Raw genomic sequence first — 23,805 nt, forward strand, 5'->3', positions numbered from 1 at the left:
ATGGCTCACCACCAGATGGCGCCAGCTCACAAGCCAAGTCGCCAACACACTATTTCTAGTCGCCATGGCGACTTGGCGCCCGGGATTTGTCGATCCCTGCTCTAATGCTGCGTACACACAATAGGTTAGTCTGATGAAAACGGTCTGATGGAGCGTTTTCATCAGACCAAACCGATCGTGTGTGGGCCCCATCGGTTATTTATCCATAGGTTAAAAAAATAGGAACTTGTTTTAAAATTATCTGATGGATAAAAAACCTATAGAAAAAAACGATCGTCTGTGGGTACGTCCATCGGTTAAAAATCCACGCATGATCAGAAAATCAAGTCGACGCATGCTTGGAAGCATTGAACTTCATTTTTTCAGCGCGTCGTTGTGTTTTACGTCACCGCGTACTGACTCAATCGTTTTTTTCACTGATGGTGTGTAGGCACGACTGACCATCAGTCAGCTTCATCGGATAACTGATGGAAAAATCCATCAGACCTTTTTCATCAGATTAACCTATCGTGTGTACAGGGCATAAGTGTAGCAATATGGTTACATTTAATGAAGGTACAACATTTAGCAACATATTGCTACACTTAGAAGCACCTCTCTTCTCTTTTATACTCTGTAGCTCCTGCTGGATTTTTCTTCTAATCTCCTTGTGGAGGCTTCCATTTGTGGATGGACATTTTATGGTTACACAACCTATCACATTGCTATAATCTTTTTATATGGACTATAAACTGAAGAACCTATGAATAAAAGGTTGTGGAACGAATCATTTGAGTTGTCATTATTTCTTATGGGGAAATTTGCTTTGATATACAAGTGCTTTGGATTACAAGCATGTTTCTAGAACGGATTATGCTTGCAATCCAAGGTTTTACTGTATACCACATATGGTGGACGTGTCGGGCGATTTTGGATTTGCATTCACAATTTTATTTTTTTACTAACCCGGGTGAATTTGATTAAATCACCACAACAGGTGCTACTAGGATGCCCAGTGGAGGGAATGCCGGGACACATGAGGAAACTTATATCATTTATCTTTACAGCATCCAGGATAGCGGTAGCTAGATCTTGGAGGGCGCCGATTTGGTGAGAACTAAGTAGGCTTGGATCATGACCAATGAACGCCATTCAGTGATATTACTTGATAAGCAGCCCAACTTTGATTGAGTCTGGGAACCTTGGCTTAAATATCTGTCTGAAGGCTTATGAGGCATCCGTACCGTTATGCCTGGAATGACAGGGGTGCACATCTCCCTTTTATCTTTCAGCTTTAACCCCTTCACAGCCAGTGTCATTAGTACAGTGTCAGTGTATATTATTAGCACTGATCACTGTATTAGTGTCACTGGAGGTGTCAGTGGCAGTGAGTCAGTTCCCACAAAGCATCAGTTAGTGTCAGATTGCCCATCGTCCCGCTATAAGTCTCTGATTGACGCCATTACTAGTATAAAAAATAAACAAACTCAAATTCCAGTATATATATCACAGTTTCTAGTAGAGCTCCACGATTCTGGCCAAAATGAGAATCACAATTTTTTTGCTTAGAATAAAGATCACGATTCTCGCAGCGTAAAATCTTTCACATTATACAAAAAAAATTGGGCTAACTTTACTGGTTAGTGTTTTTTTTTTATTCAGTAAAGTAATTTTGTCCCAAAACATTGCATTTGAAAGACCGCTGCACAAATACAGTGTGACATAAAACATTGCAACAACCACCATTTTATTCTCTAGGGACTCTACTAAAGGGTTCTAAGTAATTTTCGTAATTTTAACTTGAAAACAACAACTGTCAGAAAAAGGTTTAGCGTTTAAGTGGTTAAACTTTCCTAATTTATTTACAGAAGTCTATTCCTTTGATGTAAAAGACAAATTGATACAATGTTTAGACTTAACATTCCACTAATAAAGAATGTTGTAAAACTTGGCACACTGCCCAGACTTTGAATTTTAATTAAAGGCTGAGAGCAGATAGAATTTTCTGCATACCAAAGATCAGGAAGATAGGGGGAAAATTGCGATAACAATTCTTGACGATTAAGCGCGCAGCTCTAGTTTGTAAGTGCTATAACTTTCACACAAACCAATCAGTAAACACTTATTGGGATTTTTTTTAACCAAAGACATGTAGCAGAAAACATTTTTTATTAGATGTGTTTTATAACAGAAAGTAAAAAATATTGTTTTTTTTAAATGTATGCTCTTTTTTCATTTATAGCGCAAAAAAAAAAAAAAACCCCAGTGGTGATTAAATACCACCAAAATAAAGCTCTATTTGTGGGAAAAAAATATATAAATGTTGTTTGTGTACAGCATTGCATGACCGCGCAGTCGCCAGTTAAAGTAGCGCAGTGCTGAATAGCAAAAAATGGCCTGGTCATGAAGGGGGTAAAACCTTCCGGAGCATAAAGCATTTGTTACCCCAACATTTCATATTCCTGATATGTGCCTGCTGTACTTGTATGAGAAAGTTCTGTTTGTATTGCTTCCTTTGTGAGAAATTCCTGGTGTTCCTGCCAGTCCCTCTGCTTAAAAACTGACCACACTAAACAGGTGAACATAGCCTGGTCAGTTCTCTAGCTGTGCTAGGAACTCAGCCTGCTCTCCTCCAATAATTGTACTTGTCTTGACACACCCCCTCTGCACAGCCATTCACTGGGAAGCTCAATGTGTTACTGCTTCTCATCCCCCCATCTCTTATGCAGCTGAGAACAGAGGGAATGTGATCACTTATAAAACAAAAATGGGTATTTATAATGTTTTTTCATATCTATACAAAAATGTTTTGCCTTTTACAGTTGAACCTCGGATTACAAACATAACCCGTTCAAGGAGTATGCTCATAATCCAAAGTACTCGCATATCAAAACAAGTTTTCCCATTGAAGTCAATGTAAACAAAAATAATTTGTTCTGCACTGACTTCAATGGGATGCAATACCGTTTTGTCAGATAGAGCCGAAAACGTCCGAAAAGGCCCGAGGACACTTTAGCTTGTTTCCTGCTCCCCCGTACCTCAGGCCAAATGAGGTACTGCAGGCCAATGTTCGGATTTTCTAGGCTCCTGCGCCCCCGTACCTCAGGCCAAATGAGGTACTGCAGGACAATTTTCAGCTCTTCTCGGCTTCTGCGCCCCCGTACCTCAGGCCAAATAAAGGAACTGCAGGTCTATTTAGCTTGAATTCTGCTCGTCTTGCGAGTCAAACCGAGTCAGAATTAAAAAAAAAAAAGTTGCTTGCAAATTCAAAATGCTCTCAAACCAAATCACTCTTAAACCGAGGTTCCACTGTATTTCTATTTTAAACAGAATGGGTTATTTTACACGGGGATCGTTTACAATCACTTTAAGTGGTTAAAATAAAGAAAACTGCAAATCTTCACAAGAAAACATGGGCTGTTCTTTAATTTATTTATTTTATATCTTTGGCCATTTTGATCAAGTGCATAATAATGTTTTTAGCCTTTTCCAGTAATGAAGATTATCTATTTTTTTCAATGCATGTTAATATTTAGTAAAACCAGCGATTGAGCAGTGTTATTTATGTCTTCTCTAGTCTCCTGACATCTAGCCATATGTGAAGTTCTGAAAGCTAATATGTAGGTCATGTAAATATTACAAAAACATAATGTGCACACTTTTTCAGATGTTCAGATCCTCAGCAGAAAGCCGCACTTCCCTTCACACATCCAGAAGTCCCTCACATCCTGGAGAGCAGGCTTCTCCACAAGCCATTTTCCTGTTTATCTGGTCATCCATCTACATTTCTTAAAACATGTCTTATCACATGTAAGAGAAACTTCCTTTGTTCAACTCCTAACCATTCAGGAATGACTTGCACGTGTTTCCACATCAAAACATCCGACCAACAAAAAAGTCACTTTTCCCACAACTCTCATCAGATTTTGGAACTGTCCTCTCTTATTTATGCAAGAAAATAACAGAAACACGCGACTACTCTTAGTGCTTACAAGAGCTATGAGCTCCTACTGTGTGGAGGAGAAATTCATACAATTTTACCAGAGAATACAGAGATATACTCTAAATCGCACCGCCTACGCTGTGATTAGAAGATGTGCGTTAGTCCCTGAACACCACATGTCAGGTGTAGGTGTCCTTTTACCTGATTAGTGTGGGGCAGAAATAATATACAGAACTGGAAGCCTCAACTCCTAACACTTAAAGGCTCCATGCACACAGAAGCTGATAAACTGTAGTTTAAAAAGCCCATAAACTGAACTCTATGTTAGCCTATGTGCCCATGCACACGTGGGCGTTTTGAGCTTTGGAGTTTATTGGCTTTTTTCTGAAACACCGAAGATTGCGTTCAAAGTGCCGTTTTTTGGCAGGAAAAAAACGCAAAACAACGAAAACCGCTAATAAACGCTCAAAAACACTGCTCGCCAGTGTTTTTTTATCCATTGAAAAAAAAAAGTTACACTGAAAAACGCTATTGCAAAAACGCTAAAAAACGTTGAAAGGCTCCCTGCGCAGCTACTGGCGTTTTTTTATAGCTTTTTTTTAGCTTCCAGTGTGCATGGAGCCAGAGGGAGATTTGGTGCTTTTCATTTGGGGGATTCCAATATTTGGCGTGAATGGAAGCTAAATGCTCACCACACAAGCAAAACCATTATAGTTTTATGTTGGCCCAACAGAATGTTTGCCCATATTACACATTTTTAGTTTTTTTTTATTGCAATGATGCCACAACATCAAAGCAAAACTGTATAAAACATCCCTCCCATTAGTTCACATGGACATACTACAGCGTATACCCCTGTGAGGGCTGAGTTTACCCGCACAGAGATACACACAGCTGCTGCTTCCAATTTGACATGGGTGAGGATGCATGACTCTGAATACACACTGTCTGCGCTCAGGGCCGTGCACCCACACCCATGTCAAATTGGGAGCAGTGGCTGTATTTGTACACCTTCTGCATCTCAACTGACAAGATTAGGACTGCCTGCATTGGGATGTACAGGAACAACGGTGCATCCCTGTGCAGGTAAACAAGGCCCTTGCTTGGTCGTATACTGCAATATGCCCATGTGAATGAGGTGAGGTGGATGGAGGAATTCTTCCCATTGAGAGCCCTGCTGTCAGAACACACTCATCAGTGGCTGCAACCGGCTCATCAAGAAATTTTCCAAAAAGACTGTTATGCCGCGTACACACGATCAGAATTTCCGATGAAAAAAGTCTGATGGACATTCGCCCCGTGTAGGGCTTAGGGGTACCTAGATGTAAAAGGAGTTGCACATACACACGACCGTTTTCCTCGGCAAAAAAGCTCTGCCACCAAGTTTCTTGATGGATTCTGTCGAGGAAAACGGTGTGTACGAGGCCTCACATGACTGATTATGCCCCCCAGTGCTGCAAATAGACTATGCGAGAAAATAAGACGATCAAAAAAAAAAAAAGTTTCTGACTGGAGTAACATGAATGTTATCAAGTATTAATATTTCCTGGCTAGAATATTTTTTTTAATTAAAGTTCTACTAGAATCAAATATAAATGAGCCCTGAGAAAAGTTTTCATGGATGAGAAGCCGGGGATTACCAGACAAGCCTGAAATCATTAAGTAAACAATCTTCAGGGAAAATATAAAAAAACGCACTAAACAGTAACACGTGGAGACAAGCTGAGGGCGAGAAAAGAACAATTTAGCATGACTAACCCTTATGACTCCACTACGCCAAACGCCATGACAGTGGTATTATAATATTTACCTTTCTAGTGTAAGATGCTTTTATCTTTATGTAGATAGTGTGACAAGAAGCCATATTTAATGACGTTGCAGGAAATGGAGAAGAGTTGTTTAATAAACCTGAATGTTGTACATGGTTCCCCCTCATGTTTATTTGATCTGTATAAACATGTAGTTACAGTAATGCTCACCCCCCTGGCGCTAGGTAAAATATATACCTTTATTTTACAATTACTTCCTCCCCCTCATGTTTTCAGACTGTTTAAAAACACAACCTCCCAGCTGCAATCTTACACATTAAATCTTCCGCCTTACTGTGGAATGGTAAATGGCATATGACATTTCTAATCACAATGGGCCTCATCTTTGGAAGTTGTATGGTCAGATTGTAACGTTTGTATGGTGACCCCTGAGCCAGTCATTGCTACACATTACAATCAAAGATTATGTTTTTATTTTCACAAACTGCACTTGGATGGAGAAATGAAAACTGATTGGAAGCTATGAGCAATACTGGCTGTAAGCCATTCAATCTCAAAGAATGTTATAACCGGGCTCATCAAATCCCAGGCGGCAGATTGCCATGGCAACTAGAAATTACATCCTGGCTCGTGGGCTTTTGTCAGTCCATTCACTGTTGGCACCATACACAGGGAAGCACAATTACTATCGCCCGACACCCAGGACATGTAGCACCAGACCTCCTTCATAACTCTGACCTTACGACCTATAGGGGGCTTTTAAATCGTTGGAAAATATAGGGTACTGAAGTCTGTCACCAATTCACAGGTGCATCTTGGGTATCTATTTATTTTGGCTTTTATATTTTACCCAAAAATTGGGTAATTTATTGCATTTTTGTGCCCCGTCAAAAATTAACTTTAACCATTTCGGCGCTGAAAGGTTTACCACCCTTCATGACCAGGCACTGTGACACTTTAACTGACAATTGCTCGGTCATGCAACGCTGTACCCAAATAAAATTGATGGAATTTTATGGAATATTTATTTATTTTACTAGTTAGCGACTTATAGCAGGACTGCAACGTTTTTGGTGGACAAATCGGATACTAAGTGACACTTTTTTGGAGACCAGTGACACCCATACAGTGATCGGTGCTAAAAAATATGCACTGTCACTGTACTAATGACACTGGCAGGGAAGGGGTTAACATTAGGGTAAAGGGTTAAATATGTTCCATGGGAGTGCTTGCTAACTGTGTGAAGAGAGAGATCAGTGTTCCTGCTTAGCAGAAATACAGGATCTCTGTATTCCCTTGTCACAGAACAGCGATCTGCCTTGTTTACATCAGCAGACTGCCGTTCTGCCTCTCTTAGGAACGATCAGCGGGTCCCGGCGGACACAGGGTGCCCCAGATACTCTCGCTGTGTCTAATAACAGCAGGAGCAGGTCGCCAGTCTCGTGTGTGCAGGCTACAGACCCCGCAGTGCAAAATGATGTACCTGTACGTGATTTTGTACAGGAAAGCCGCCTTGCCATCGTATATGTACTGTAAACGGTCAGCAAGCGTTTTTTTTACAGAAATTTTGTTTCCCAAACCCTATGTGTGCCAAAAAATTTGAACTACCACTATTTTATTCTCATGGTCATCATAGAGTTACATAAAAAAAGGGGTTTTGTCGTTGAAAATAAATCTTTGTTGAAAAAAAAAAAAAACGTCTCCTAACTTTTTTAGCTGGCTCCTAGATTCAAAGCAAATGTGTCAAGCCCTGTAAATTGTTTTTGTTGCCCATGACAACCTGAGTGTCTCCTTCAGGTTTCCAGTACTTTACGAGAGGCAGAACTGATGGCCAAAGAACAGTAAAAGGTTAGAAATAAAAAATAAAAGTACCCAGTTTTTCCCCCAACATGTTTTTAGGGCGGTTATGATAAGATTTATAACCTAATATTAATTCACAAAGCTTTAAAGAAGTATCACCACAAACTAAAATGTGTTGAATCACTTGGGGACCTGTGCTGTGGTTGCTGAGCTAGCAAGGTCAACAGCGCCCCCCACCAGCCCCACCGCGGTTCAACAACGGTGCTTAGAATCTATAATTCGTTGTGAGTGACAGAGCACACAGGGGAGCACTCATCTTTTGGCTGCACTCTCAAATAGAGCTCGATTGATGACCGATCTCTCTTCCTCTAACAACATATACAGCTCAGCCATCATACAGACCTTTGCATCTCTTACTTGTAAACCCAAGGCACTTGTGTCCAGTGCATGCTGCCACTTACAACACCACAAGCCGCTAGCTAGTACTCTAGTCTCTCTCCCCAGAAAAGAAAGTGGGTGAGTCTAGGTTCAGTTGTTTGTTCTTGGGTGTGCTGTAGTTCTTACAAACTGTAAATTGGGTTTCAGCATGGGGTGGAGTGGACAGTCAGCACAAAACAAACTTAAATATGTACTTTTATTGCACATGGCGGCCATGGATTAGAACCAAACTAAGTGCTGCATGTTTTCACTAGGGGAATCCACGACCAATTTCAAGTCATGGTAACACTTCTTTTATTTTAGCTTTTAGTCTATAGGCTTCAAATCCTACTGACAATGTACTTGTCAAAGGCCTGTGCCACTTACGCTCACCTTACCAGCTTTCTCTCATTTCCCCCTGCTTAGGAAAATACCTGGTGATTCCAATTATGGAGGAGCATATGAATGTGGTAGTGCCTGGGTCTAGCAGCCAGATACCAGTCCTGAACACTGTCACATGATGCAGGGGCTAACAGCTCTACTTCCCCAAGCCCAAAACAAAGGTTACACTTCAGATATCAGTGCCAGTTGCAGTGAAGGCAGAAGCTGCGAGGAAGTTTTGGTAAAGGGAGTATAATTGGAGAGGGACCTTTACAAACACACTGTCATTTCGCACAGAATGGGCAAGTGTCTTTTTGAATAATATATTTAAAACTTAAAGCAGATCTCCACCCACAAGTTCCACTTTAAGTCGTCCTCCCTTCCTCCCCTGTCAAGTTTGACATATCATTTTTGTTTGGGGGGGATCGGGTACCTAGTTTTGACAGATACCCACTTCCGCTCAGATTAGCTAGGCATTCCAAGCAGAAGTTCTCCTCTCCCACTCCCTGCCCACATTTGGTAGCCAACTGTAAAGCCACAAGCAGTACGACCAGCTGCCCACGGTTATGATACCAGTGGTGGAAACCCCAATGCTAGTGATGAACTAGCCTGCGTGAGGACAGCGCTGGATCCCTGGAAAGGTAGGTGTCCTTTTATATAAAGTCAGCAGCTACAGGATTTGTAGCTGCTGACTTTTATTTTTCCCCAGAGCGGAAAACCTCCTTAAAGTGTTAAAGAGAAACTGCTATTAGAGAAATATGGTACTACCAGTGCTAACTTTTGAATGTTCCAGGGCAGTAATCATCATCCTTGCTTTTTTACTTAGTGATTCGCTGACACAGAGCAAGTGTGTCATTCAGAAGCCCAAACCTTAATGACTACATATTACTTCCAAGTCACCAACTCAGTACATAGTGAGAATCAAATTGACAGACGTGCTGCTTGCACATGTAAAAACACATCAGCCGTGACATCTCCCATAATTCTGTCCTGAAAGGTTCTCTTTAAATGTACTTAGCTTTCCATTCTAAATATGTTTGTATTTTAATGCTGGAAGTGTGTTCCTTGCTGGACAGATGCTCCAAATATCTTGATTATGCAACAGATGCCAGTTAACGAAATTTTTACATTCTCTGGTGACACTTCAACACTCTGCATATTTTTGGAATTTTATCAATTCTTCAAAGAGCTATTCCCATAGTAACCCTCCTGCATGATCACAAGGATACCAATGCAACAACCAGCCCACACACATCAATCAGATCCAAGAAATTCAGTAATGTGTGCATTCAGTGGAAATGAGTTTGTGAATTAAGTGTCATAGAACAAGCAGCCTCTAAATAGGACTAGAAAAGTACAAGTGACCCCTGTCATAACAACTATTTTATATATTTTTTTTTTATCAGAATTTTTTTATTAAGGTACAAGGCATAAAGGCACGTACATAGCAATGCAAGAAACAGGAAGGCATTAGTACATAAAGTACACAACAGAAAGACAAGCGGAATCAGGCATAAAAAATGCAGAAACAGAAACTCCAGAGTTGGCCTTCGAATGGTATCATTTGGTATGAGGAAGGGGGGGGGGGTGGACAAGGGTCACAGGAGAGAAGCATGGGAAAGGAGTAGAAAAGAGAGGGGGGGGAACGCTGTAGGCATCTGCAGGTGGTGCTACCAGCTCTCAATGAGGGGGTATATACAAATTGACCATATAGACCGACTGACATCTCAGAGCTCCCCATCACCCCAAGAGTCTATACAAGCAGACCAAATCTTGTAAAACTTTGTTGGGCACTTCCGGTTTAGGTAAGTAAGTTTATACAAAGAACCAGGTGTGCACAGGTGACCACCAGGAAGTGATTAACGGAGGCTGAGAGGATTTCCAACAGAGGAGTATCGCTCTTCTTGCGTAGAAAGAAGTGTAACAAATAAACAATTTAACATATCTATCCAGATGGAAGTCCTCAAACATTTAATAGCAGAATTTTTGGGTCCAATCCGATAGCCAGATCACAAACTGAGTTGACATCAGCCACCACCTGCTCCCAGAACTACTGTAAGGATGCACAAGTTTCCACAAGTGTGATTGGCTGGAGCCGTGATGACATTGGCACATGCAGGGGACAGGGGATATCTCCTAAACCGTGCAGGCTTAGGAGATATCCTGGGTGGCTACAGGTAAGCCTTAATAAAGGGTTTACAACCACTTTAATGTGCCTATACCAAAAGAACGAAAGTGAGAAAAAGCCTAGGAAAGTACATTTACCTTTTTTTTTTACATTTCTTTAGTTGCTTCCTGGTTCTGGCCTAGGCCAAAATTATGTTATACATGCCAGGAGTCTTTATGGGCCTTTTTTTTAAATCTGGATGAAGGGCTTTCTCAGCTAAGCACACACTCCCGCCTGCATATCTAAGGTATGGGCATATGGATTTCAGGAAGTAAATGCTAAACGAATCTGCCCTTACTCAAGATGACCACAGCTAGAAATGCTAGGGGGGTGTTTCTGAAAGTGATTTCTCAACAAAATAAAGCATGGATGCAATATTTGCTTTGAATATTAAAAATGAATTAACCACTTAAGGACATTTACGTCGGCAGAATGGCACGGCTGGGCACATGCACGTACAGGTACGTCCTGTGCTAGTGCCCAGCCGTGGGTTGCGGGTGCGCGCCCAGGACCCGGTCCGAAGCTCCGTGACCCGCGGACCCAATCGCCGCTGGAGTCCCGCGATCGGTCCCGGGAGCTGAAGAACGGGGAGAGCTGTATGTAAACACAGCTTCCCCGTTCTTCACTGTGGCGGCATCATCGATCGTGTGATCCCTTTTATAGGGAAACACAATCGATGACTTCACACCTACAGCCACACCCCCCTACAGTTGTAAACTCACACGAGGTCACACATAACCCCATCAGCGCCCCCTTGTGGTTAGCTCCCAAACTGCAATTGTCATTTTCACAGTAAACAATGCATTTTAAATGGTCCCAAAAATGTGTCAAAATTGTCCGAAGTGTCCGCCATAATGTCGCAGTCACAAAAAAAAAACGCTGATCGCCGCCATTAGTAGTAAAAAAAAATAAAATTAATAAAAATGCAATAAAACTATCCCCTATTTTGTAAACGCTATAAATTGTGCGCAAACCAACCGATAAACGCTTATTGCGAATTTTTTTTACCAAAAATAGGTAGAAGAATACGTATCGGCCTAAACTGAGGGACCAGAACAGATAAATATAGCGATTCTTTACAGGGCTAGATAGATTAGTTGAAGAAAGTGATTGTGAGTAGGTTTAGCGTTAGCTAGGTGTTGGCTGAACTTTTACTTTAAATACTGTTTTCTGCTTGTGGTGCTCAGATACAGTAAATTAATTTGTTACCCAAACCTTTCATATTCCTAATATGTGCCTGTTGTACCATGTACTTGTGTTTAAATTAGTGGTACACCGAAATTTCGGAATGACAAAAACAGCTGATACCGAAAGGGGGCATAGTCCGCCCCAGGTACCGCCTATTGAGGGAGTGTCTCTCTGGCGTGCCCAGTCCTCCACTCCCTCCTCCTCTCCTCGATCTCTGTGTGTGTGATGGGGGGTGGCACTTCCAGACTACATTTCCCATCACTCCCTGTGGCGGAATTCGGGGCTAGAGGAGTCAGGCTGGAGGAGGCCACGATGCATTGCGGGCAGTGTAGTCCAGAGGTGAGCGGCTTCCTGTACAAAGTGTAAAAGGCAGAATGTAGTGCAGGGATGGGGCAGGACGCTGGCTACTGTCTATAGAGAGAGGAGGGTCCACGTGTGGAGAGCCAGAGAGAGGACAACCACCCACAAAGCCCAGCCATGGAGGAGGTGGACCGAATCCTCATCCACTCTCGGTCTACCGAAGGCACGCAAGTGTCCATCAGAGGGGGAGGGGTCATGTGACTGGAGTCCCCCCTCCCCCACATCACCCCACCTTCCCCCATCCATCAGGTCATGTATGGCTGGAGGACCATGGCCTCCATACATGTCCCACTTCAAAGGACTGTCCTCTTCATTGTGACCCCCCATCTCCATCATGTCTTCCAAACCCCTCCCCCAATACTTGTGACCTCAGCCCCATCATGTCCCACTTCAAGGGACTATCCTCTCCATCATGTCCCATGTCATGTGACCTTGGCTCCATCATGTTCCTCGGTGAGGGCACAGGCAGGCTGCATATGACGGGTACTGGTGTGGCTGCTGGGCACAGGCAGGCTGCATTGATCTCCTGTAGTATGTCTGCAGTCTCTGACCATCTCCTGTACTATGTCTGCAGTCTCTGACCGTCCCCTGTACTTTGTCTGCAGTCTCTGACCATCTCCTGTACCATGTCTACAGTCTCTGACCATCTCCTGCATCATATCTGCTAGAGGTACACCGCATGGAAATTTTGCTAATACTATTAACAATGTGTTATATAAAAATGTATACATTTTATTTAAAATATATAAATACATGTTATTTAAAATACATAAAAATATTAATATTTTTTAAAAACAGTAATTTTCAGTATCGATTTTCTGAAATGTATTCTTCATTTTCGGTATCGGTTTCGGCACCAAAATTTCCATTCGGTGCTTCCCTGGTTTAAATGTATCCTGTTCTCTTTGTACTGCTTCCGTTTGTGTGAAATACCCAGTAATCCTGCCAATCTATTTGCTGTCCTATTTCAAACTGACCCCGTTGGGCATGAGAACACATCCATCCCGGTGTGGTCAGGTTTCTGACAGTGTTGAGAGAACATACCGCCTGTCCTCCAAGGGTCAGACTTCTGCTGACACACTCCCCTTCACAGCCATCCACTTGGAAGATCAGTGTTCTGTTGTTTCTTCGCCCCACGTCTTTAAGCCCCTTATGCAGCTGAGAACAAAGATTATGCAATCACTTATAAAAAGTAAAAACAAGTTATTTGTGATTTTTTTTTTTTTTATATTTATACACAAATGATTTTGCCTTTTATTTCTATTTTAAATTGAATGGGTTGCGTTACAAGGTAAGGGTTTACATATACTTTAAGTTCTGCTTTAAAATATGTGAATGAATCTATGATTTTATGCTTTTTTTAGTTGCTTGAGAATGTACATAAGTACACATATTACATATACTACAGGAACTGAAAACATTCCCAGTACAAAATATGATTAGCAGACACTTGTGTCACTTCAGGTGATGTAGTATATAGTCCTGAAGACGAGTCCGGCGGATGACACTAGTACTAGCATGCCATCTGAGTCACCCCGTTTAGGGACATAAGTTGTTTGTTTGAATAGTGAAACACTGCACATTGTGGGATTGAGCGCACTGATTTCTTCCAACAGACTTCTAATTGTAACTCCATGAGAACAGCTGCATTTACAGGAAAATGAAAGCTGCATAGTCTTGTTATAAAACTGTCCCAGTTATGATGTTTTAAGGCACTTTATATACAGATACATAGACAGGGCTTGATAAATTTGCTTTGAATCTAGGAACCAGCTAAAAAAATTAGGAGCAAGTTTTTTAAATTAGCTGCCCGGTGCCTTGAAAGCATGTTAAGGGCTGCAGCCAATAGGAATTGCTCATGCCATGCTTACTTTTAGCAGTTTGTTAAAAAGTAAGTAATCTTTCTTCTTCACTGATGTGCACTGATGAGGCTGCACTGATGGTCACTGATAGGCAGCAATGATGAGGAGGCACTGATGAGGAGTATCACAGATATCACAGACCCTCGTACTCAAGAAGACTCAGTCTGCCGTATAAGCTTCCTTTGTCCGGTACCAGCGCAATCAAAGGTCCCTTAGCCCACCCAGTCACTTGAAGCATCAGACCCGGTTCACACTGGGGCGACTCGGCAGGCGACTCAGCCGCCTGACAAGTCGCGTCCCACAGTAGTCAATGGAACCGTTCTAATAGGAGCGACGCAAGTCGCTCCGACTTAGAAAAAGGTTCCTGTACGACTTTGGGGGCGACTCGGGGCGACTTGCATTGACTTCAATACTGAAGTCATTTTGCAAGTTGCCTCGCAAGTCGCCTTGAGATCGCCTTACCGAGTCGCCCCCAAAGTCGTGCCGCCCCAGTGTGAACCGGCTCTTAGTGTAGGGTGAAAACATCACTCTTTATTAAAAACACAGGTACAGAGAGATATACAATCAGAGGATAATCCCCCCTCCTTTGCATGCTGACACAGGGCGGGGAAAACTTTACCTCCTTCAGTAACCAGACACACAGGTGTATTCAACTTCTCATCAGTTTCTCTCCTATCAGCAGGCAGGCTGTTGGAGGAGTCAGGGTAGTAAATGACACCAACTTTTTCGGGTTTCATCAGACAAAAAGCTGGGTCTCCAAACGGACAAACTTTTCGGCAACAAAAGTCCGATGGTGCCTAGTCTGACCGTGTGTACAGCAAGCCATCGGACTTTTGTACAAAGTGCAAATACGCATGCTCAGAACCAATGTTAAAATCAACCAACAATAGCAGAAGTTAACCAAAGGGTGGCGGTAAAGAGCAGAAAAACTATGTGATGTTGGGAAAGTTTTAGAAAAGTTTGCAGAAAAGTCTGAGCGTGTGTATGCTATGGGTGTGACCGGACAACTCCCTTCGGACAAAAATCCAAGGGAAAGTTTGTTTGATGTCCGACCGTGTGTACGAGGCTTTAGAGAGTCAATCAGGTTACTGATCTGCTTACAATTAACATAATTAGTTTCAAAATGTTCTTCAAGCCCTTTTGTGTTTGGCCCCTGTCAGGCAGGGCAGACTCCTTCAAGCGGATCCGCCTGCTCAGCAGGGAATCTGTTTGCCGATCCTGAGCAGGCAGATGACAGGTCCATGTCCACTCTGCAGAGCAGATACAGTCAGCTGTCCTCTTTGGAGCAGTCGGATGGAAATGGACCGCCTGTTCGTTTCCAGCCAACTGTAATCCGATCTGATCTGTAGGACGAATGGGAAACAGGTGTATTTAGCAGACAGGATCGGATCAGATGTCAGCGGGTGTCAGCAGAAACATGTCCGCTGACATCCGCCACTCCATAGAGAGCAATGGATGGTCTGATCGAGTCTGCCTGGCAAAAAACTGGCATGATGAAGCAGACAAGGCCGTGCCTTCGAAACGTGTTCTGATTGGCCAGACAGTGTGTGGGCGGCTCCCCAGTTTGACAGCCCTGGACCACTTCCACCAAGCTGTTTAACCACTTCCATACCAGGCACTTACGCACCTTCCTGCCCAAGCCAATTTTCAGCTTTCAGCGCTGTCGCACTTTGAATGACAATTGCGCGGTCATGCTACACTGTACCCAAACAATCTTTTTATCATTTTGTTCCCACAAATAGACCTTTATTTTGGTGGTATTTGATCACCTCTGCGATTTTTTTTTTTTGCGCAACAACTAAAAAAATACTGAACATTTTGAAAAAAAAAAAATTCTGTTAATTTTTTTGTAAATAAGTACGTTTTCTTTTTCAATTACGGGCACCGATGAGGTGGCACTGATGGGCACTGACAGGCGACACTGATAGGCGGCACTGATAGGCGGCGCTGGTATGCGGCACTGATAGGCACTCATAGGTGGCCCTGATGGGCACTCATAGGTGGCACTGATGGGTACATATGGGTGGCACTGATGGGTACATATGTGTGGCACAGATGGGCACTGATAGGTGGGCACTGGGCATGGATGGGCACTGATGGACACTGAGGGGTGGCACTGATGGACACTGAGGGGTGGCACTTGCTTATTTACTATTTTGCCAATCAGTGCCCATGTTGCCAGTCAGTGCCCATTTGTGGGCACTGATTGGCATCTATTGTGCCTATTTTTTTACATGTGGATGGCCATGAAGGATGTACCTGGCCATCCACATGTTGACCCCTTCCCTGGTGGTCCTGGCGGCTTCCCTGTGGTCTAGTGTGGGCATCCGAGGGGGGGGGGCTGCGCTGATTGGCTCTCCTCTACTCGCATCTATCAGATGCGAGTGAGGAAGAGCCAATCAACGGCTCTTCCTGTTTACATCGTGATCAGCCGTGATTGGACACAGCTGATTACGTGGTAAAGAGCCTCCGCCGGAGGCTCTTTACCGAGATTGGAGATGCAGGGTGTCAGACTGACACCCAGCATCACCGATCGCCACGCTGCGCGCCCCCACGGGCGCGCGCCGGCATGTTATCCTGCTGGACGTCAATAGACGTCCAGTCAGGATTACACAACCACTTCCCGGACGTCAATTGTCTATTGACCGCCACTGGTCCCCGCTTTCTCCGGGGACCAGTGGCGGGGGCTGCAGGTAGAAGCGTGGCTGCCACAGTATCTGCACCCCCTCCCCCCTGAAAGGTGCCAAATGTGTCACTGGAGGGGGGGAGGGTTCCGAAAAGCGGAAGCTCCATTTTTGGGTGGAGCTCCGCTTCAAACCCCTTGAGTGATTTTCCATCTATGCCCATGCCTACATAGTCTGTATCTAGTCAGGTACACCATCACACTACATCATTTTTGGTAAATTAAAGGGTAGCCATACACATATAGCTTTCTCTCATTCAGCCCATGGGCTCAACAATAGAAATCTAACAGATTCCTGGATGAAGGAAGCAATGATGGAATCTCCCCAGCCGGCTATTGTATGCTGACAGCTGGCAGCTACACCTATCAGAATACCTGAACAGTGACTACATCTGATTGGATATAGTCACTGTTTAGCCAACAATATTACACCTGGCTCCTTCAACAAGACCCAAATAAAAAATCGACCCTTTTTCTCGAGCTGGGTGGTGTCAGTATGGCCATTCACGGCTTGAACCTCACTGATTCAGCAGGAATTTACCAAAATTAAAAGTTATTATCAGATTGTGACAGATTGTCAGCTTTTGGCATGTAAACATTTAACCAAATGTATTTTTCTCTTCACTGATACAGAAGAATTTACTTATTAACTGTCCATAAGCATGTGCAAACTTGACAGTCACAATGCGTTAAGAGGAATACACATTTAAAAAATGGGCACAGCATGTAACACACCATTTAAGAAGTAGAAGAACTACAGAATTTGATGATTGAAACTTAAATTCACTGTTCATTTTTCAAAACGAAGGCAGCCGTTTGTCTGGTATAGAGTTAAAAATGGAGTTTGTATTTAATCAGACACATTCCTATAAAACAGTGACAATTGTTCAGCTTACAGGAAGTGCTGAAGCTTGTTTTCTATAATGCCATGAACAGATACTTAGAAAGAAGTGATAACTATAATTATGTTTATAGGCTACATTACCAATTAAGCATTCAATGAATTCAGTTGTTGCAGAGCAACGAAATAACTCCCCAATACAACAAGCACATGTAATGTAGGACTACAGTGGTGGACCACCCATCCACTAATCCGAGCGTGCCGACACCTTCAGTTCAACCAGTAATGGCATTTTGTTTACATATCTCCATATAACAAGATGCAGGTCAATTTTTTTAAACAAGATAAATCCAGTGTACTTTTACATGGAGCCATTGTTGTCATCAATTAGGCAGCTGCTAACAGGAATCTGTCTGCTGGGCTATGAAAGCAGGGACACCCTCTTCTGCAGTAGGTATAATATAAGTGTATCCAAAGCCAAAAATTCAGCAAAGATCTAACTTTCAACAGGACTAGAAACAAACTTTTTTCTGGGATGCTTAAAGCGGAGGTTCACACAAAAAGTGAACCTCTGCTTTTTGGATCCATCCCCCCCTCCGGTGACACATTTGGCACCTTTCAGGGGGGAGGGGGGTGCAGATACCTGTCTGAGACAGGTATTTGCACCACTTCCAGGTCTGATCCCCGTGGGGAATCCAGCCTCTGACGTCACTCCCCCTGCTGTCTTCTGGGAAACACTGTTCCCAGGAGAGAGTGGGGACCAATGACGGCGCACCGCAATCCTCGCGCATGCGCAGTAGGGAATTGGGCAGTGAAGCCGTCAGGCTTCACTTCCTGATTCCCTCACCGAGGATGGCGCCGGAAGCAGCCGAGGACCGAGCGATTGCTCAGCCTCGGCTGCTGACATCGCGGGCGCGCTGGACAGGTAAGTGTCCATTTTTTAAAAGTCAGCAGCTGCCGTATTTGTTGTAGCTGTTTTTTTTTTTTAAAAACGGCGGAACCTCCGCTTTAAAGCCTAACTTGGCATTAATCCCTTGAGCCTCAAAATTAATTAACAGGATTACCTTTATAATAGTCAGGAGAACCCACAAAAAGAACCAAGACTCAATTTTAGGGTCTAGTCCTGCAGTCCTATTTACTGTGAAACTCTCGTAGAGATGAAAAGTTTAAATAAAAACCGTAAGTATTTTTAAAAGGTGCTTAAATGGAACTTCACCCAAAAGTTCCGCTTTAAAGAGGAAGTAAACTCTACTACTGAATTTTACCCATAGGTAAGCCTATAATAAGGCTTACCTATAGGTAGTGTAAATATCTCCTAAACATGCACCGTTTAGGAGATATTTACTGTACATGCAGCCAGTGAAATCACTGGTGAATGCGCTCTGAAGGAACAGCCACCTGTGCAACTTCTTCAGAGCCCTGTGCCGTAACCGGCAGCTCTGCATGCACGGGAGTGACAATATTGCGGCTTTGGCCACTCACAGCAGCGGAGCCCATGAACCCGAAAGAAACTCAGGGGAAGATGTCAGCCGTCTCTGCCGGCGCTGCTGGAGGACTTTGTTCTAAGGTAAGTATTTTATAATGAGCTAGTATGCGAAGCTAATTATGCCTTTATCTTACAGGTTTATTTTTCTTTGGGGGGGTTCAAGAGTTTACAGCCTCTTTAAGTCCTAAGGAGAGGAGAAGAGAGCCAATAACTGGCTTGTGAACATGTACACTGATAATCAGGGCACCGATTATCAGTGCAGTCTCAACAGTGTCCACCAGTGCTGCCAATCAGTGCGCTTACCTGTGCCCATCAGTGGTGCCTATCAGTGCCCACCAGTGCCACCTCATCAGTGCCCATTAGTGGCGCCCATCAGTGAAGCCTCATCAACGCACATCAGCAATGGAGAAAAATTACCTGTTTGCAAAATGTTATAACAAAATATGAAAAAATAAATAAAAAATGGTCATTATTAATTTATTTAGCAAAAGAAAAAAAAACTGTGGTGATTAAATACCACCAAAAAAAATCTGTATTTGTGTAAAAAAAAATTATAAAAATGTCATTTGGGTGCAGCGTTGCATGACCGCGCATTTGTCATTCAAAGTGCGACAGTGCTGAAAGCTGACCTGGGCAGGAAGGGGGTAAAAGTGCCCAGTAGGCAAGTGGGTAATATAATGCTATTAAGTGATCCAAAATCTTATACCTATCTAGACCTTAAAGGGAAACCATGGTATTTATGTAGTACATCTATAAAAGTTCACCTGAATGTAAATACTTTTATCAGTCTTATTGAAACCCTGCTTTCTGTGCATAGTTTGCAAATATCTGACGTATATGGAGTCAGCTATATGTGCTCATCACATATGAAGGCTGCGGCCTGCTTAGAAGTTGTGCGCTGTTGGTCATTTCATCTCCTAGTCCAGCTGGCTACCAACATTCTTAGGTCACTTTGAAATTCCCTCCATACATCGTACACAAAGGGGGCCTATTCTATAAAACTTAGCAACACACACCAATGCCTACTGACCAACGTATCCTGGTTTCTATGGGTTCCTAAATTTGCACACTGATCGCAGTATTACTAAGCCTCATAATGGTATAAAGTTTTGGTGATCACCAGTAAACTATAGACATTTCTACAAAGATCTTTAGAATGTTCTCAGAGGCGTGAACGCTTAGAGCCTAGAAAATACTGTGTAAAATGTAAGATTAGGCACTCAGCTGTGCGGAGAAACATGATCACTTGCCACCTGCTCCCCCAAAATCCTTCAGAACAAACTTGGGTTTATTCTGGAAATTAACCAATGTGTTCCCAGGAGGGGCCTGGCATCAACGGTGAGAACATTTGCTGCTATACCACTAGATCCTCCAGAGCAATGGAGACATTCTTCAGATATGGGGCACTAAAGAAATAGGCAAGAACTAGAATGCCAATTTTAGCAGCTCAATCACAGTACTAAAATCACTATCAGCAATAAATCACAAGGAATAGCAAACAATTGTTAAATAAATGATACAAATGGTGCCATCATGGTGTATACTACATGCTTTACATGTAGCATGTAGTAGCAATCAGTTGCACGTGATTGGAGCATTGTGTGATTATGTAAGGTAATCACTACTACATGCAGCCTGTGAAGTTTACACACCAGGGAGCCACTTATTTCATACATTCAACAAATGTTTGTTAATCTTAATGATTAGTTGCTGCTACAGACGTAGTAAAAATTGCCCATGTAGCTGAAATCCTATGGCCAAGCTCACACTTGTAGTGTCGGGAATCAAAAAGCTCACATTCTTAACTAGCAGGAAAAACATGCTGATCTTTAGCAGATACGCGGGGGTGCTAGTCATTGTTAATAGCACTCCCACACATTGTAAACTACAACATGTTTTCGGGCTCACGAAACCGCATTGTGCGGCTGCATCATGCAGTACCGTGCGGCAGTATTTTAAAAAAAGGGTCTGGTACTTTTTTTCTGTGTTTCTCCCAGGTACAGCAGCCCATTCAAATGAAAAGTGCGAACCTAGACTTAATGGTGGTTTTTGGTGGGAGGTGTTAGTAGACTGGTTATATAGTTTGTTCCTATGTGGTCCAATTTTAAAGGGGTTGTAAAGATTTGTTTTTTATTTTCTAAATAGGTTCCTTTAAGCTAGTGCATTGTTGGTTCACTTACCTTTTCCTTCGATTTCCCTTCTAAATGTTTTTTTTTTGTCTGAATTTCTCACTTCCCGTTTCTCCTCAGTAAGCTTGCCCCCATGTTCTGCATGGGGGTTAGTCAGCCAGAACACCTTACTGAGGAGGCACAGGAAGTGAGAAATTCAGACGAAGAAAACTAAGAAAAAAAAATCAGAAGGGAAATCGAAGGAAAAGGTAAGTGAACCAACAATGCACTAGCTTAAAGGAACCTATTTAGAAAAAAAAATGAACCTTTACAACCCCTTTAAGGCTTGCAGTCTGTTTCTGCTTCTCTCAAAAAGTCATAGCCACCTTTAGTTTTACTGATACCTTTAAGGAATTCTCAGACATTCTGATGCCGCGTACACGCGATCGGAATTTCCGATGAAAAAAGTAAGATGTGGGCCCCATCTGACTTTTTTCCATTGGTATATTAGAAATAGAATGTTTTATTTTTTTCCGAAGGAAAAAAACGATTGAAAATTCCTATCGTCTGTGTGCAACTCCGACGGAGAAAAAAGTCGACGCATGCTCGGAAGCATTGAAATTTATTTTTCTCGGATTTGGACAGTCAGAATTTAGTCTGACAGTATGTATGCAAGACTGATGGAAGTCAACTTCATCGGAAGTCCGACGGAAAATTCCATCGGAAATTCCGATCGTGTGTATGTAGCATAATAGGTGTCAAAGGCATCCAAATGTGGATCATACTGAAACTTATAACCAATGAATAGTGACCTCATTGATGCCTAATATTTACATGATCTACTCATATGCTAAGATCCTCCCTTCTATGTAAACAAAGATGTCTTCATGTAGATGTACAATACTATGGCAGTGTAGATATGAGCTAAAATCTGTCACACTGCAAAGAAAACTATACAGGATCCATATCATGAACAAAGTTTATAAATACAGTTGGTCCTGTATTGTATGCATGGATTACCATCTTATTCATTACAATTGAGGATGCATTCTATATATATTTTATGCTACTCTTATTCTTGTGACTTACTTGTACGATTTTATTGTTCCATTTTGTTATGTGGAAATTGAAAATACCTTAATAAAAAGTATTGAAATAAAAAAAAAAAAAAAAAAAAACAGTTGGTCCGAAAGATCCGTACACCCACTCTAGGTACCACCACTGTGCCAGGAGTACCCTAGAAGTGCAAAAGCTGATACTTTAGAATAATATAATGTATACAAAATGACAGGTGATAGTGAGTGAGTACTAATACATTAGTGAACAAATAAAAAAATACTAAAAATAATAAAGCCTGCGATTAAACAGTCCATAAATGAGACCAGAATGTCTCAAACTAAAAATATAATTATCCTGATGTGAAATCTTCAAAGCTTTCACCACACTGCATGCAATCGTTTTTTTCCACTCCCCTTTGGTTATACACTCACCAAATGCCTTGCACTCTCATGCTCGGCAAAACAGCATCAACCCTTAAAGGGTTAAACATCCAATGATATCCAAATGTAACACCCGATATCATGGACTCTCAATGTATAATAAAACAAAATCCTCCCAAAGTGCAGCATCATTGTGAAAAATGTATTTTCAGAAACGACCTCTTGATCTTGTCAGAAATGCAGTTCCTGTGAGTGGTAGCAAAGAATATCTTCTCTCTTATGTATATTCTGTCAACTACCAATTGCTCTGCCCTTAATGTAACGGAGATGAAGATATGGACATGTTTGTAGTCCATATCAACAGAGCAGCCTAGGTTGTCGACCATCTTCCTCCCTAATATAAAGTAAAGCAATGACGTAACCACCTAAGGACAGGAAGTGTGTTATTTGCAAAAAAAATAGTAAGCTGCAACATATTACATTTTTGGTTTTGACTTTTTATACAATTTAAACTGTATGCTTAAAATGAAGATATAATTTACCATACACAAGGTGTAAGAGAATTTGAAAATAAACAAAACCAAACTGCTCCAGGTATTAACAGATCCACCTAGAGGTGTCTGCTTATACTTGCAGCAGCCACCCAAATCCTTCCGTCATGGACGAGTGCTCGCCAGAAAAAACTTCCTGCAGAGTCACAGGGCTTGCTACTGCTACACATTCTTAATTTTGGTAAAAGATTCTCTTTAACCCCTTCGTTACCGAGTCATTGTAAAATGACGTTGGCAGGAGCCCTCCCTCCCTCCAGGTGACATCATGGGCGGCTAGGGGGCGCTCGGGACCTGGTGTGCGTACCAAGCGGCCACGATGTCTGCCGGGCACCCGCGATTGCCCGCAATCATGGCAGGACCATTGATCTGTGTGTGTAAACACACAGATCCATGTCCTGTCAGAGGTGAGGAGACCGATGTGTGTTCCCAGTACAGAGGAACACACATTGATCTCCTCCCCTTGTGAGACCCCCTCCCCTACAGTTAGAATCACTCACTAGGGAACATATTTAACCCCTTGATCACCCCCTAGTGTTAACCCCTTCCCTGCCAGTCACATTTACACAGTAATCAGTGCAGTTTTATAGCACTAATCGCTGTATAAATTTGAATGGTCCCAAAAACGTGTCCGATCTGTCTGTCGCAATGTCACGGTCATAATAAAAATCGCAGATCACCGCCATTACTAGTAAAAAATAAAAATGCCATAAATCTATCCCTTATTTTGTAGATGCTATAACTTTTGCGCAAACCAATCAATAAACGCTTATTGTAATATTTTTTTACCAAAAATATGTGCAAGAATACGTATCGTTCTAAATTGAGGAATTT

The 23,805-nt window shown here is 42.4% G+C and overlaps 1 protein-coding gene across 2 annotated transcripts in view; it reads right to left on the reverse strand.

Moving 5' to 3' along the window:
- Positions 1-23,805, reverse strand: part of JPH1 (junctophilin 1) — a 144,106-nt gene that overhangs the window by 106,892 nt on the left and 13,409 nt on the right. The gene's annotated exons all lie outside the window — the stretch shown is intronic.

Source organism: Rana temporaria, chromosome 5 (assembly GCF_905171775.1).
Source record: "Rana temporaria chromosome 5, aRanTem1.1, whole genome shotgun sequence".
Classification (NCBI taxonomy): domain Eukaryota; kingdom Metazoa; phylum Chordata; class Amphibia; order Anura; family Ranidae; genus Rana; species Rana temporaria.